At 44.4% G+C, this 13423-nt stretch overlaps 1 long non-coding RNA gene across 3 annotated transcripts in view; it reads left to right on the top strand.

Moving 5' to 3' along the window:
* Positions 1-9724: 9724 nt before the first annotated feature.
* LOC125167198 (uncharacterized) overlaps positions 9725-13423 on the top strand; it is a 37906-nt gene continuing 34207 nt past the window's right edge. The window contains exons 1-3 of one of the 3 annotated variants that reach the window (XR_007152711.1): positions 9725-9874; positions 10316-10387; positions 11723-12015. This is a non-coding gene — a long non-coding RNA (uncharacterized LOC125167198). Of the gene's footprint in view, positions 9938-10315; positions 10388-11722; positions 12016-13423 lie in introns of those variants that run through there. The other 2 variants (XR_007152702.1, XR_007152720.1) reach the window with 2 other exon arrangements.

Below are 13423 nucleotides of genomic sequence, written 5' to 3'. Positions count from 1 at the left end.
AAAGGCATCCTATTGGTTGTAAAGTTGTATTTTATTGTGGTTTTAATTTGCATTTCCCTGATGACTAATGATGTCAAACATCTACTTATGTACTTATTGGCTATTTGTATATCTTCTTTGGAGAAATGTTAATTAAAATCTTTTGCCCATTTTTACAAAGTTTATTTATTTATTTATTTTGAGAGAGTGCAAGCAGGGGAGGGGCAGAGAGAGAGAGAGAGAGAGAGAGAGGGAGAAACAGAGAGAGACAGAGACAGAGAATCTGAAGCAGGCTCCAGGCTCTGAGCTGTCAGCACAGAGCCTGACACAGGGCTTGAACTCATGAACTGTGAGATCATGACCTGAGCTGAAGTTGAATGCTTAACTGACTGAGCCACCCAAGCTCCCCTCATTTGTCCACTTTTAAATTAGGTTGTCTGTATTATTATTGAGTTGTAGGAGTTTTCTATTTTCTACGTATTCTGTATACAGGTCCCTTATCAGATATATGATTTGCAAATATTTTTTCCTATTTTGTAAATCATGTTTTCACCTTTTTTGTGTGTCCTTTGAAGCTCCAAAGTTCTAAATTTGATGACACGTAATTTATTTTTTCTTTTGTCCCTTGTGCTTGTGGTGTCATATCTAAGAAATTATTGCCTAATTCAAGGTCACAGAGTTACTCATGGTTTTTTTTAGGAGTTGCATAATTTTTTACAACTCTTACATTATACAAGTCTTACATTTAAGTCTTTGAAGACTTTGAGCTAATTTTTGTATATGATGTGAGCTGAGGTCCAACTTCACTCTTTTACATATAAACATCCGGTTGTCATTGCACTATTTGTTGAAAAGACTATTTTTTCCTCGTTGAATTGTATTGGCTCCCTTGTTGAAAATCAGTATGGGTTGATTGATGGACTCCCAGTTCTCTTCCAGTGATCTATATGTTTACCCTTATTTTAGTACCACACAGACTACATTACTGTAGCTTTGTAGTAGATTTTGAAATCAGAACGTGTGTGTCCTCCAACTTTGTTCTTCTGCAAGATTATACTGGCTGTTCTGGATTTGTTGCATTTTTATGTGAATTTCAGGATCAGCTTGTCAATTTCTATAAAAAAGGCAGCTAGGATTTTCCTAGAGATTGCACTGAATTTCTAGATCAGTTTGGGTTGCCATCTTAGCAACATTATGTCTTCCTTCTAATTCTTGAATGTGAAATAGATTTCAGTTTATTTAGGTCTTCTTAATCTCTTTCAACTGCTTTGTAGTTTTCACTGTATGAATTTTGCACCTTTTTGGGTCAAATTTATTCCTAAGTATTTTATTCATTCTGATGACAACGTAAGAAAACATTTGAGAATTGTTTTATTCCATAATTTTTTTAGATTGTTTTTGTTATTGTACAGAATACACTTGATTTTGCATACTGATTTTGTATCCTGCAGCCTTGCTGTAACTGTTTATTAGTTTGAGTAGTTTTTTGTGTGTGGATTTTGTATACAAAATCATGCCATTTGCAAATAGAAATAGTTTCACTTCTTTTTCAGTCTGAATGCATCTTCCATTCTTTCTGTTGCCTCACTGCCCTGGCTAGAACTCCCAGCACAATGTTGAAAATAAGTGGTGAGAAGGCACACCTAGTCTTGTTATTGATCTTGGAGGAAAAGCTGATGGTCTTTTGCCATTAAGTATGATGGCAGTTGTGGGAATATTTTCTTTTTTAATCAAACAAGCCCTTGGCTTGTTGTCTAAACATAACTTCTCCATTATGTGGAACTGTTTGTCATTCACGTTTGGGACCTTTATTTGCTTTGGATAAATCTTTTTCATCAGGATACCAGTGGCTGTTCATTGTCACTGTCATTTTTATTACTAGCCTCTTCCAGAATTGTGGACCTATCTGCATTTGTCAGCTCTTTCTTTATGGTCTCTTGGAACCGGGACTCCCAAAGTTAGAAGTGCAGGGTATCTGGTTTTTTGGGCTGTTGTGAGGGTAGGGTCAGTGGTTTGGGGAAAAGAAGTGAATTCTTGGGGCACCTATGTGGCTCAGGTGGTTAAATGTCCAACTTTGGCTCAGGTCATGATCTCACAGTTCGTGGATTCGAGCCCTGTGTTTGGTCTTTATGCTGACTGCTCAGAGCCGGGAGCCTGCTTCAGATTCTGTGTCTCCCTCTCTCTCTGACCCTCCCCTGCTCACACTCTGTCTCTCTCAAAAATAAATAAACATTTAAAAAAATGCTTTAAAAAAAAAGAAGCGAATTCCTTTAGGGAATTGTTGGGGTGAGGGTAGTTTATATTTTATAAACCTCTGTTAGATGAATAACTGGAGACAAGCAAGCTGTGGGTCATGTTGCAGCTTGGGGCTCTGGGTATGTTGAAAAGAGTGTTTTCAATACTTCCCAAGATGCATTTTAAGGAACACATTCCTAACCTGTTTTGAAAAATAGGTATTAAGATCATACGTACTTGAAAAACACTGCATGATATGTACCCTACTTTGAGATTAATTATGCACATTAGTACATAAAATACTTAGGTAGGGTTGAGTCTAAGCTGTTGGAATCAGCAAAGCCAATTATAGTGGCTTAAACAATATGGAAGTTTCTCACTAACAGGTGAGCAGTACAGGGTGAGTGCCTCGCTGATTCAATGGACATGACTTATTGGGAAATTATGACGGAGCCTGGCTACACAGAACATTGGCCCCAAGTGTTAGAAGGCACATCACCACAGAAGATGGTGATGGGTGGCCTACTGGCAATCAGTCAAGACTAGGGACCCTGGGTTTCTCCACAGAAATATCCTTCTGGGTATGGGATGGGACAAAGGAAGAGAGAGTATGGGCTTTCAAACTAGACCAGGTTAAATCTCACCATACCATGCAGCATCTGGGCAATCTTGGGCATATTTATCTCCTTTCAGAGGTTGTTTCCTCATTTATAAAATGGGAGTGTAGGTCTGTGTCTCCCAGGGTCCTTGTGAAGGAAGATCAAATATAGAAGATGTAAAGTGTCTAGTATTCTTCCTCCCCCCACCCCCTCATATCACAAGGACGTTGGGCTCCTGTACCCAAGGCAAAATTAAGCTCCATCTTACCCTACAGGGGTCCCAGAGGCCAGTTGCAACCACCCAGTTCCTCATCTGATAGAAGAAAGCCAGCAGATCTAGTCTGACAGGGCCAGAGGGAGTGAGGCAGGGAGAGAGCACAGGACAAAGGGCAGGGAGAGAAGCTTCAAGCCGCAGCCTTGCCAGTGACTGGATTCTGGCCCCTCTGGGCCTCTGGCCCCTCTGGGCCTCAGCTTCCTCCAGGTTCAGCCCCTACAGTTGAGTGGGCTCTGACCCTACCTCAGACTTGGAGCTCTTCTCTGAAAAGCAGATGGGCTATTTTTCTTGGTTTTTCAGTATATGTTTCTTCCACACCCTTCTCCAAATGTTTTCCTGTGCTAATTTATTTGGCTAAGAAGGTTTGTGGTGACAGACACCAAACAGGAAATGGCTGTCATAGCTGCTGTCTGCAACTCTGTTTTTTTTTTTGTTTGTTTGTTTTTTTAGGCTTTCTCCTGCATAGCTCACCTCTGCATTGCTTGGTGTTGATTTACGTGCAGGGCTAAGTGGAAGGGGAAAGGGAAAGGGAAACACATTTTTAGAAAGGAGCATTTTCCTTCAAGTTCAAAGTTTACTAAAGGTTAGGGATTATGCACAATGGCAGTATTAGGTGGTTTCTTTCTACCATGGGGCCTTTGCACATGCAGTTCCCACTACCTAGGGTGTTCACTCTTCTCTGCTTTTCTCGTTAATTCTAGTTCTTTAGAATTAGCTCAAGCATCATGTCCTCAGAAAGCCTTCCTGCCCATACCCCCTTCCCCAGTCTAGGCTGGTTCCTCACCGCTATTCTTAACCAACTGAGCCACCCAGGTGCCCCTTCCTCACCGCTATTCTTATAGAGCCCTCTTTAAGTGCACTCATCCTGGTTTGTAATGAAATGGTCATTAGTGTGATTTTGGGGGTTGATTTCTCCCCACCCTCCTGCAAATAGACCATAAACTCCATGAAGGCAGGGACCATCTTTGGTTTGGCTTGCCATAGTATCCCCAGTGCTTGACATGGCTCCTGGCACATAGTAAGTGCTCAGTCTATACCTGTTGAGGGCATGGGTGAAATTTCTCACCTCTTGCACAGCGCAGGCAGATCAGGAGTGAGACAGCGTCCGTGGGTGCTCATTTGTCTTGTCTGTACTGTCCTCTCACTTCCCTTGTAGGTTTTTTTCTGCTTTCCCTTCCCCAGGGCCTTGCTCCCACCCTACCAAAGCATCTGAAGAATTGATCCAGGACCAAGATTGCAGCTGGAGGGCCCATAACAAGCCTTTCCCAACTGCTTATCATTTATAGGGGGAAAAGGGACCTCTGAAGACAGAGAGAGCTTTGAGGCCCAAAGAAACAAATCTTTAGTGGTGGAACTTCAGACACCCTCACTGATAGTAGGGAGAAGAGGCAGACGTCCTAGTCTCTCCAGGGAGATGTCTGATGTTAAGCCGACCCTGATCCCAACACAGTGTTAATACTTTTTCCTAGAACTCAAAAATTCCCAAGTCAGTAAAATCTTCTGAGCCCCATGGTGACAGAATATTGTTAACATACTGTGTGTATCTGAACATGTGAACGAATGCATATATGTGTACATGTGCACGTGTGTGTATGCGTGGGTGTGCATGTATGTGCACGTGTGTGCATGTGTATGTCATGGATTAGTTGGAAGGAAAGAGACGAAAATGTGGGTTCTGGTTTGGAAGGCCCAGGGGAAAAAGCATAGCCGTTCCAGATCCCTGGAGGATCTGGTGTTGAGCTGCTCACTGGAGAGTTCTGCTTCCTAGGCCTGGACTGGCCTGCTCACCTATGGGCTTGTCCTTGCTTATCAACATTTCAAAACAGGATCACCTTTGTATTTGAGGTTTCATGCAGCATATGGGGAAGGGCCCATTCCTACATGCTCCCAGGAGGCATTTGACCTGTTGTCCTAGGCCCAGGGCCAAAGCCTGTTCTGGAATCAGAAGAGTCAAGGCTTGGTTGTAGATTCTAAGCCAAAGGAAGCCCATGCTCAGCCAAGAACAGGTCTGGGAGAGGGAGGACCAGAGTGTGACCCCTCACTTGTCAAGGGTATCTGGCGGGCAGGGTCTGGTGCTGCCGGAAGGAGGCCCTGAGAGCCACGGGAGGGGAAGGGAGCAGCAGTGTCGTGACAGGAGGGATTCTGAGTGAGAAGCTGCCCTGCTCAGAAAAGCGGGAGTGTGGAGTGAGTTCCTGGGATAACTCAGGGAGCCGCAGAGGAGTGTGGGAAACATTCTTACCCATGACTTACCCAGTGAGGGTGGCGGTAGGTGAGCAGACTCAAAGGAAAGGAATCTTAAAAGAACACGGAGTTCAGGATCATTCTGGAAGGCGGGTCAGCAGCACACCTTTCAGATGGAACAAGGGCTGCCATCTGATCCCTTGTCCCACCTTTGCCCCTGACTGGCTCTATTTCCTTGGGCTGATACACAAAAAGCCTCATCTAAAATGAGGCTGCCTCATTTTAGGCATCAGAAACTGGACGCTGGGGCCAAAGGTTTAGGTGACCCTTAGACAAAAGTCTCAGACAACAAGTTTCAGGAAGGGGAAATCAGAGACGTAAATGTACCATGGGGAAAATGAGCTCCCCAAACCATTATAATTAACCATCATAATCTCAAGTGATCCAGGACTGATAGAGAGATTAGCTGTGCCCGGAAGGACATTTGTTTGCAATTGCTTGTGCACAGATAAGAGAAGTTGCATAAGGCCGGCGGCAGGCTAGGGAGCCAGGGAGCACACAGACAAGGAAACCGCCTGGGAAGGGAGGTCGCTCTGATTTGAGGAGGCCCGTTGTGCTAAGATTAGAGCCTGCCCTCAGAGTGGCCGTGGCACTGGTTCGGGGCCACAGCCTCACGGGTCCCAGGGCACGTGGGAAAATGAGATCTCGATCCTTCTCTGATTTTTAAATCTTGATTGAGACGGTGAAGAGATCGCTTCTCCTTGGTGGGTTGCTGCAGGGTGTTTTTCAGGCTGCACCGTTTGTAATTTGCGATTCTTTGTGCGAATTCTGCCTTTTCAATCCTGCCACACCCTGGGGTTTAGGATTCTGTTCATGTTGTCTTCAACCCTGTTCTGGAAGGTAAAACTCTTCCCTCCTTGGAAATAAAGAGACAGATGTACTACCATGATCTGAAAGGTTGGATTAGCATTTTCTCCTGATAATTAAGACTTTGCGCTACACAATCACTACTTTATTTCTCTTAAGATGAGAAGCACCTGGCTTGCGTTTCTTGGCCCGAGCTCAGACACTGGTTTTCTGAGTCTCTTAGTGGCTGCACGGTCCAGGAGAGACACAGGGAACGTGGAGATGGTCTGAGGGGAGGTATGAGGTGTCAGGAAAGAAAACTCTCCTTTCAAAGGGCTGGGCTTACATTGTCCTGCTTTCCTGAACAACTGAATGGGAATTTAAGGCCACTTAAGGGAGGCTGCCTGCTTTCCACATCACCAAGGATGGACTAGGGATCTTGGGCTAAGCTGGACACACCAATCGGTGGTGAGTTTGTGGGAGGGCTGGGGTTTGCTTTCTCATGAGGCTTTTTTGTTTTTAAAGGCTAGATAATCATTTGCCTGAAAGGGTGTAGGGAAGAGTCTTTCTGAAGGAAGGGGGTTGTCTTTGATCTAATAAGGTTTTTCCGGTCCTGTGGCTGTTCCTTCCAGGTTTCCTCACTGCGGGCCTCTTGAGCTGTTCCACTTTCGAGTACTCAATTCCACCTTGACAGGTGAACAGTGCATGAACTGGTGCCTCTGTGCACAGAGGCTGTGAGGCAGGCTAACAATGAGAACCTGATGTGGGCCCTGCCTAGAGTCACCATTTCAGCTATGTCTCATTTGGCCATGGGATGAGGGGACTGTCACGCGAAGGGCGCTGTTTGCAGCGTAGCACCATAGCCTCAGAGGTCACACTGGGGTTTCCAGAGGCAAGGACATCCTGTTCTGGGATTTAAATAGATAAGTTTGGTATTTAAGGAGTGTGAAGTAATCTTCAAAGAAGGCCACTTAAGGAGGGATGTTTCCGTGAACACAATGCTGGAGTGAGCCCACTCTAGAGCTTTTAAAGACAAGCTCCATGGGGCGCCTGGGTGGCTCAGTTGGTGAAGCGCCCGACTTTGGCTCAGGTCATGATCTTATGGTTTGTGAGTTTGAGCCCTGCATCAGACTCTCTGCTGTCAGTGCAGAGCTTACTTCGGATCCTCTGTCTCCCTCTCTCTGCCCCTACCCTGTTTGTGCACATTCTCAAAAATGAATAAACATTTAAAAAAAATAAAGAGAAGCTGTGTAAGAGCTCTTTGTGGCAGGAATTCAGTACCACATGTGAGGCCTGTGCCATGGGTAGCCTCTCCTCATTCTCAGGGCAGCCTGATGAGCAGGCGTTATCATTACCAGTCTACAGACGAAGAAACTGAGGCTTCCAGTCATGGCTGTGGAGAGCGGCAGAGCAGGACCTCGTCTGGGCCCTTTGGGGTTAAGTGTCTGCTCTTTTTTGTCATCCCAGCCAGCTCCCAAGGAAAGTTCAGGGTCAGTTCGTCTCCTGCCACTCAAGGCTCAGGGGTTGGCTTCTTTGGGACTTTGATTAGGCAGAAATTTCAGAGACTTTGCTCTTTGTCACTCATCTTCCAGCCAATGGCTGACACTCTCAGAACCAAGGTCAGTGTTGCCATGGTTAACATCTGACTTCCAGGGAAGGAAGGGGCTGATGAGTGGAGCTCCGGGGCCCTGCTTCCCAGGCTAGGCCCTGAGCAAATGTGGAAAAGCAGAAACACAGAAAGTACCTGAAGAGCGCATCGAACCAGCTTCTTCAGGAGCCAAGCAATACAGACAGCTAATCTGGCAGCCCCCCAGCCTCGTTCTCTGGGTAGCCAAATTTACTGGGATGAGATTCATGCCAACTGGAAGCCATGACTGCCGCCTTAGCTTCACATCTGTCTCCCTAGCATAGCACCCGTGTCTCACTCTGCTTCAGCCACAACCAGGTTTGTACAACCTGTCTCCTCCATTACCCCATTAGCTGCTGGGAGGTGTGAGTAGTGTCCCCCCACCAGGTTCCCCTGGGAGCTGGTTTGGGCCTGGCACCTGGTAAATTGAGGCTTGGCCTAAACTGAGTAAGGAGTTCATGTTAGAAGCAGCTAAGAGATGCTTCCCGGGCCTTCTTGGCGCAAATGGTAGTTAGAAGATGAAACTAATAGCTCCTTATTTTTAAACTAGCGTGGAATAGGGAGAATATGGCTGAACTACGACTTAGGGGAACTGCCTTGAGTAGTGACTCTGCTACTTCCTAGTTGGACGACTTTGGGCAAGTTATTTAATCTATTTGAGTTTGAGTTTCTGGCATAAAATATGTGTCCTAATTAATCTGAGTCTTATTAAGAGAATTGCATGAGATCACACAGGTGAAAATACTTGTAAACGGGAGCCACAAGGTAGACAATTTTTGTGCTATTGAAAAAAATACAATGAATAAGTCCGGTTATTGTAGCAGAGTTTTGTCATGTTCTATTTCATCTCTCCTTCTCTTTCTCTTCTGCAGTCACCACCCAAATACCGGCTCTTATGGAGCTCATGTCAGAGTGGGGGAAATAGGCGAACGGAAATAGGGCGCTGTATTAACACGCATACATAGGTAGCTGGCAATTTGCCCAAAGCCTATGCTTCTCTTTGTACGGTGTAGAATTGTTACCGTCTCAACAGGAGCGAGGATTACATTTTCCTGCCTTCCTTGTATCCCAGAGTGGCCATATGATTACTTCCTGCCCATGGATTGTAGGTAGAAGTGATGTTTGTTGCTTCTGAGTGGAGCGTTTAAGGAGTGGGTGAGTGTTCTCCATTTTTCTCTTTCCCTCTGTAGTTTGAGAGGGAGGGACTTTGAGGCTGTAAAGGATGGCAGGTTCACGAGATGGAAGGAACCTGGGTTCTGGAATCACCGTGTGGAAGGAAGCCATTCGCTGACCAGGAACATCACCCTGGGCTGATACAGGAGTGAGAAATCAACTTCTGTTGTCTTAGTCTGCTGAAATGGCCTCATTTTCCTTACATGAAACATTAGTATTTTCCAGTTGACCCCCTTACTCCTAGTCACACAAATAATCTTCCTCTGGATCCACCTGCTTTAAACAGAGCAGCGCAGGGGTTATAAATACCCATAAAGTTGTTTATCACAGCAAGAACTAAAAAAGTGCCTGTTTTCTTTCTTTCTGCCTTTTAAGCACCAACAATATCTGCCACAGTGTAAACACCCCACACATCGTCTTTATTGAATTGAATCAAGGGTGCTAGGAAATACATTAAATTGACTAAAAGAAGGTACACTTTATTTTAAACGTGGAGCTGTGAGGGCAACTAGTATCTTAACCAGTTGCACGAAACAGTTTGTTGGTCCACCGGTGATGCAGAAGGAAAGAGCTGGTTTGTGCCATGTGGTGACATCTAACAGATACCACCAGGTGTTTCTGACTTGTTGCTGGGTGACTGTTGTTTCACATTTAAGGTCACTGGCCACAGACACCTGCATTTTTGCATGTTATTGCTGAGACCGCAAAAGCCCGCTGAGGGGTTAAGCAATTTGCCTAAGGTCACATGATAGGTAAGAGGAGGGAGACGGGTTTCCATCCGGGTCTGTCTGACCCCACAGTCCAGCACTGGCCACCACCACGTTTCACAGCAGAACATGGAACTCTTGACTTGTGTCAGTGACACGAGTGTGACATTGGGATACAAATCATTACTGTGGTGCACTTCTGGGCCCCAGGCTGTGTGGTTGGACTGACTCTGGGCCTTTGTTGAAGGTTCAGGTCAGTTGGGAAGTGGGCTTGAAAAGAAGAAGGAGAAGGAAAGGCAGAAAGAGAAGGAGTGGGGTGAGTGTGTGGGGGGGAGGAGGTGGGGGAGGTGGAGGAAGTCGATTTCAGGCTGGCTGTATTAAGCATATTCTAATGCCCATTAAGGCATGTTCTTTTTGGGTGTTTCAGATGAATGGTGGTCTCCCTATAATGACAGAATTCCCAAACCTCAATTCCCACTGAAGGAACCTGATAGTATGTAGATCAGGCTTCAGGCTCCAGCCTCCAGGAAAGATTAGAGAAATGACCCTTTAGACCTGTTTCCTCATCACTTGATGGGGCTTTGGAATGCCGGGCAGACTGGATGGCATTGAGGCTGGCTTGGAGGGCTTAGAGGGGCTTCAGATGCTGGTATACCCAGGATAGTAAAGCCAAGATTTCTTTTTTTTTCCCTAGGCTGATGTCCATTAACCTGCTGACCGATCTAGCCTGGGTCTCTGGCTCAACTCATTCCTCTGGAAGAGATGGGTATGAGAAATGCCACTCAAGGACTGAATACAGGGGCTTTGGGGGTAGAGTTTCAACAGGGGTGTTGAGAAAGTAACTAGAAATAGGAGATATCCACAATTAGATTATGATTAAGGAATTAAGTCTTTGTAAATTAATTTCTACCTTCCATGTTTGCATTTTTAAATTTTTTTTTCTTTACTGCTAATGGTAGGCTGATTTATTGGCTCAGGTTCTTCACTCCTCCCAGGTATTCACATGCTCTTTCCCTGTGATTCTGCAGTTCCTTCCACTAGAGATAACTTATTTGTTGTTGTCATGTGACTTGTTTTGGCCAATGGGCTGTTAACAGACATCCAAGCAGGCACTTGACATCTACTTGCATGGTTGGGCTTAATTTTTCATACATTTCCCCCCCGCCATCATGAGAATATGCCAAGTTAGCCCACTGGTCTAAGGAGGATAAGAGATGCATGGAGCAGATCTGGTCCCAGTTTGCAGCTTAGAGCTGCCCAGATGAGCTCAGCCTGTATCAGATTGGCTCCAGCCAATACACAAATGCACGAGTGAAATGCATGCTTTTTATTGTGTGCTGTTGACATTCTATGGTTGTTTGTTATGTTACCAACATAACATATGTTATCAACAGCTGATTGATACATTACTAGAAGTTTCTTTTAATGCACTCTAATGCTTTCTTTGGTGAATTTATAAGTAAAATAATTTGACAAACCTTGGGCAGGATACCTCCTGGATTTAGATGTTCCCAAGTTCAGAAAGCCTTCTCTACATTCTGGCGAGGGCTGGGGCAAGTCTGGAAAGGAAGGAGTTGGGAGATGCTGATCACTCTAGAATAAGAATCTGTTATTACACCTTGAATAAATAGTTCGTTGTACATGAAATACTCCTTTTATCTTTAGGTTAAAACTTTAGGGTGTTTAACTCTGATGAGGTAAACAGACTGAGAGGGAGTTTTTGGATGTGCCTGGAATTTGCACAGTCTGAAATACCAGACTGTGGAGACTCTACGTGAATCTCAGGATTGGGAAAAACTCTGTTGCCTTCAAATCCATCCTCCTGCTTTCAGAAAGGACTGTATATATATTTTTAAGTTTATTTATTTATTTTGAGAGAGAAGCACAAATGGGGGAGGGGCAGAGAGAGGGGGAGAGAGAGAGAGAATCCCAAGCAGGCTCCATCGGTACTGTCAGTGGGGAGCCTGATGCCGGACTCAAACTCATGAACCATGAGATCATGATCTGAGCTGAAGTCAGCTGCTTAACCAGCTGAGCTGTCCAGGCGCCCCAGGAAGGATCATATTTTTAAACATAGTATTTTCTTTTTCTGATTTGGCAGAAATACATCCCATTTTGGAAAATACAAGAAGCAATAACGAAAACAATGAAAATAATCTATAATCCTACTAGCCAAAGATAACTACAATCAATATTTTGGGATTTTCCCTGTGACTTTTCAAAATGTATTTTATCCTGCTTATTGTTAGCGCATGACTTTATATCTTGAGGATTTTTTCATGTTGTGACTTTGTAAACATCTGTTTCATGGAAGAAGGGCAAAATGAATATTTTGAAGACTTAGGAAATAATTTCTGAAGTTAATTGCACCAATTTACAGTCTTACCTGATACATGTGAGCATTTCTTTCCTTTTTTTTTTAACTTTAAGTTAAATGAAATTACATTAAATTTTTACTTTCATTTTTTGAGAGTTTCTATTTCACTTTTCCCAATATACTTTGCGGATGCGTTAAACATCTTTGCTGTTAAAACGAAATTTTTTTAAAAAGGTATTTTATCACAATTCTTTGAAGTCTGTGTCGATTCCATGCCTCCTCTGGGGTTGCTCAGTTGGCTGGAAAAACAACCATGCTGGTCGGTTTCACTTAACTCCATAACTAGTGATCTCAAGTGAGCTTTTGTTTTTGCCTGGCAATCTGCCTCCATTTTCCACTCTCCTAAACTATTTCACACCTTCTCCTCTTTCCTCCAACCTTCGTCTCCCTCCTCACTCTCTGCTGATGATCTCAGTCCATATTTCATTGAGAACATGAATAGAGCTCCCACATGCTACCCTGGCCATCCTGCTTGTATTGATGCCCATTTACTCTACTCTATCATGATGCCCATGATCTGAGATCAGTCCCTTTTGATGCTCTCTAGATTTAATCCTTTCTTGCCCACCTAAGCACTTCACTCTGGCAAGTCTCTTCTCTTTCTCCTACATTATTATTCCAGTTATCATAAAAACATGCTCTAATGTCTCCTATCTTAAAAACAAAACAAACCTCCAAACCTCCATTGACTTCACATCTCCCTCCCACATCTAGCTACTGCCTCTCTTTTGTCCTTTACAGCAAAGTCTTCAAAAGATTTGTGCCACTGTCTCTGCTTCCTCTCCTCCCCATTCTCTTTTGGCTACACTCAATCAGGTTTCACTCTGCCCAAAGGGCCATTGTCAAGGTCCCCAGTGATCCCATGTTGCCAGTGGTCAATGCATCTTCTCCACCTCTGTAGCATTTGACACAGTCGGTCATTCCTGAAGACTTGCTTCATACTGGCTTCTGAGATACTGCTGATTCTCCTGCCTACTGGGCGCTTTTCTCAGAGTCTTTGCAGTTTCTCTGTATCTCCATATCTTAAGGTTGGAGGCTCCAAGGTTTAGCCCTTGGACCTCCTCTCCTCTTTATTTACTTTCATTGCCTTTTGACCAGTTCAGTCTCATGACTTTATATGACATCTACATCCTGATGACTCCAAAATTGGTATCTCCAGCATGATCTTCTCCCTGAGCCCCTGACTCATGCATCCAACTGCCTGCGTGACTTTGCCAATTGATTATCTAACATCTCAAAATTATCACATCCAAACAATCTCCTGATTCCGTCCTTATCATCAATACGCAGTCTTCCTCAGGCAAACACTCTCCTTCCACGAATTTGCTGAGGCCCAAAACTTTGGAGTCAGCTTTGATTCTTCTCTTTCTTTCATACTTCTGATCCAGTCTGCCAGGGATTCTGTTGACTCTACTTCCAAAGGAT

This window comes from Prionailurus viverrinus, chromosome A1 (genome assembly GCF_022837055.1).
Source record: "Prionailurus viverrinus isolate Anna chromosome A1, UM_Priviv_1.0, whole genome shotgun sequence".
Classification (NCBI taxonomy): Eukaryota; Metazoa; Chordata; class Mammalia; order Carnivora; family Felidae; genus Prionailurus; species Prionailurus viverrinus.
The sequence above is the reverse complement of the archived record's forward strand: the minus strand, read 5'-3'. Positions and strand labels throughout refer to the sequence as shown.